The following is a 2,500-nucleotide window of genomic DNA, read 5'->3' as shown; positions in this document are numbered from 1 at the left end:
TTCCTCACCATGTTCTTTGGCATAATATTATGGAAAGTGATAATTCCATATTATGACAAGTTTTTTTTCTCAGTGATTGCTAACTGAGAATATATTTTTACTTTTTTTCACTCCTGGGCCAGGATATTGTGGGGACAAAAATTTATTCCATATTGTACAGAATGTATCTATACTTTCCATGTTAAAAATCGCCTGTTTATTGTAAATACATTGCCAGGATTTTGTATGACTATAGAAAAAAATCAAATAAAATAGAAAAATTGTAATTGAGCAAGTCTTGTTCCTATTCCCCTTATGTTGGTATTTTGAGATTACACATGTACTTCTTCCAACAACAATATATTTATGTTCAATCCCCTGTAGTTTTTTGTGAGTTTTGTTACATACAGAAGGCTCCACATATACTCAGCCGCCAGGGAATCTATCAGTGGGGACCACACCTGAATTCCCCATACATTGAATTGATGCTGTTATAATTTTTATTGATATTATAATTATTAAATTATTAACATTTGATTTTAATAAATTATCAATAACATTAAAGAATAAAATAATACAAGTGGAGCTTTCCAAAAATCAAGGAAAAGGGTAAACAAGTGAGATTAATATGACTAATAAATGACTCCTTGGTGACTAAACACGTGTAGAGCCATCTATTTGTAAAGACATTATAGGGGGCATGGCATGTATTCTTGCCATCCAGTCCGAGTGGTTAAGCTGATGGAGATATTGATTATTAAAAAACAACAATGTGGCATGACCTGCTTATATAAATGCAATCAAGGAAGTTGAATTGTGTGATAATATACATAAACAATCTGCCTACAAGTATTTAGGAAGGAAATTAAATTGACTTCTTCCCCAAGAGTTCATGGTAAGGAGCTTCATCATCATAAATAAGAGGGTAATTTTTGTTTTATTTCTAGTAATTATAACAATATCAAGTAAATTATACAAAAAAAATGTGTAGATATATTTCTCTCTCAGTGCAGTCTTTGGCTAAATGCAATGATGTCATTAGCTCTGCCGCTTCTTTTGACACATTCATTTGTGCAATATTTTATGACAAGTGTTTTTACAGTACATTTTCTTTGAAAATGGTTCACTAATAAGAATGGTATAAGAATGATAAAAAATGGAACCAAGAAAAAAGAGATAAGAGGTGGTGCTTAACTCGAAAATTGCCAACTAGTATTTTCTTCAAGGCAAATTGGGGCTGCTTGTTTCATACTACCTTGCTAATAATACTGGGAAAGAAATGTGTAACCAAGAAATAGGTATTTGCAATCTGACCCCCCCAACCCTTGCTCGTTGTTGTGAGAGAGCCATACTGAAAGGCTGAAAGGCTGGCTTTGTGTCAGCCGCTAATGACCTTAGCTGTTGACGTGGCAGATAATTTTTGATAATCAATCAGTCAGTTCGGAAGGGCCTCTGGGAGCCATTGGCACAGTATTCCCCTGGTTAATTGCCTAGTCCTTACCCATGTAAGGACTAGGCAATGTGCTCCACCCCTGGGACCCTGACTGTTTTTTTTCCCCATTTATTTCAGGCTCACCATGAACTTTCTTTTACCCTTATTTACCACAATACTTTGCTATGGTGGTATATGAACTTTGATGTCTAGCACATTTATTTATTTTGACCTTTAACCATTATTAATCATTTGCAATTTGAATACCCCTCATAAAAGCTCATAAGTATTTCAGACAATTTGTAATTCCATCCTCAACAAAATGGTTTCTTCCTATGAAAAGATTACAGTGAAATTAAAAAGTTTGAAAAAGAAGTTATCATTAGTGTATAATGACAGATATTATGATGGCAGACTGGGATACAATCATAGCTTCAATTAGGGGACTTCATCTTCTATGTAACTAATCTTTACCATGTGGCTTGGAGTGGTTATCAACTGTTGGTAATTTAAAGCCCTTATTCAATTACTGTGGTAATTCCACAGTTTGAAGACCTGGACTTTGCTCATGAAAGTAGCAAAGCATTCTGGTTTATTAGGTTATGTTTTAACCAGGAGTGTTAAAAAGAGGTAAAAAGTGGAAACGATTGATTTAAGTTTTCAGGCACAATGAAGACGTAAGATATTGGATATAATCCCATGCTGACAGTAATTTCTCTTTAAAACTTTGAATTTGAATATGTAAGTATGGAATTTGTCTTTACTATTGTTACTCTTTTATTATGCTCAGTACATGGTCATTTGATAAGGAACATGGTAGAGTACCTATTTTTCTTTAAAATATTGTACCCGGAATCAAAAAGGGTGTTACTTAAAAAGTCTTGAGTCCTCTGTACATAATTAACTGTTAGGCCCCTTAGTTCAATATAAAACTGAGAGTGAGAGGTAATAGATTTCGTAATATATATCTAATATGATCAATATTCACTAATTGTTGAAATTAATGAAGCAGGATAATAAGTCGTACTATCAAAAACTTATTTTTAAATGGTTGGCTTGTGTTAAGTATATAAAATGACTTCCAAATTC

At 33.2% G+C, this 2,500-nt stretch overlaps 1 protein-coding gene across 1 annotated transcript in view; it reads left to right on the top strand.

The window, feature by feature from the left end:
• The window catches only part of LOC125039664 (mitochondrial import inner membrane translocase subunit Tim23-like), a 12,654-nt gene extending 12,384 nt beyond the window's left edge, over positions 1-270 (top strand). The window contains exon 4 of the mRNA XM_047633849.1: positions 1-270. This exon is cut by the window's left edge and continues 671 nt beyond it. The gene's annotated coding sequence lies outside the window, so the exon portion shown is untranslated.
• Positions 271-2,500: the final 2,230 nt, after the last annotated feature.

The sequence above is a fragment of the Penaeus chinensis genome, chromosome 27 (assembly GCF_019202785.1).
Source record: "Penaeus chinensis breed Huanghai No. 1 chromosome 27, ASM1920278v2, whole genome shotgun sequence".
Lineage (NCBI taxonomy): Eukaryota > Metazoa > Arthropoda > Malacostraca > Decapoda > Penaeidae > Penaeus > Penaeus chinensis.
This window is presented reverse-complemented; position numbering and strand designations above follow the sequence as displayed.